Consider the following 948-nt stretch of genomic DNA (forward strand, 5'->3'; position numbering starts at 1 on the left):
CAGAATTGGCTGTCTTATCCCTGAAGAAACTCCTGGCTGATCTCTGGAATTGAAGTAAAAAGGACTGGCAGAATCTTAGGTCTTCTACTATCTGGGAAGAACAGGGGTGAGTGAGGATTTTAACACGAGTTTTATTGTAGCAATGAGCCTTATATCTGTGTCTGTATCTTGTATCTGGAAATATAATTATATCTGATAGTTCTGTGAGAGTTTATATTGACTAGGTCATCAGAGTAATGGGTTTCTCAATGCCAACTTGTAATTTGGAACTCTATCTTGGAATAGACCTACTGTATCCAATTCAGAAATTATCAAATGTACCAAATTCTAACAAAGTGAATCCAAGGTAGATCAGAAGTGATTATGTTCTGTTTCTTCATTCCCAGCTGTACCAACACAAAGGTGTCTTCTGAGCCTCGATGCACGCACAATAGACCAACCTCTTTAATTTCTTAAAGAAAATGATAGTCAATTTGAATAGAAAAACCTCTGTGTTAGTCTGTTTCAGCTTAGGAGCAAATCAAGTTTTACAAGCCTTCTCTGTTGATCTTGAGAATGATGACAAGCTTTTTCCTCCAAACTGTTTGTAAAGATGGGTTTTATTGTTAGGTTTGTATGTGAGGCTCATGGTTCTGCAGTAGTAAATGATCAGCCTTATAAGTAGGTGAGAAATAGGAACAGAAGAGGAAGGCAGAATGAGTGAAATATTGAGCTAACAGCTAGAACTGAGTGCTTTATGAATTTGATATGAAATTGTAATGCAAACACTGGCTATTCTTTTGACTCTCCTGGCACTGAGAGATTGTTCATTGCTGACATAGAGATTCTAATGCTTGGCCTGCTCACCGTGCAGGGCTGTTTGAGGATGGACTGAAATTGTAAATATAAAAGCTCTGAAACAAGGTCAATGTATTGCTGGGTGGCGCCTGTGGCTCAGTTAGTAGGGCG

The sequence above is a fragment of the Otolemur garnettii genome, unplaced genomic scaffold (genome assembly GCF_000181295.1).
Source record: "Otolemur garnettii isolate 467f Iridium unplaced genomic scaffold, OtoGar3 scaffold00313, whole genome shotgun sequence".
Classification (NCBI taxonomy): domain Eukaryota; kingdom Metazoa; phylum Chordata; class Mammalia; order Primates; family Galagidae; genus Otolemur; species Otolemur garnettii.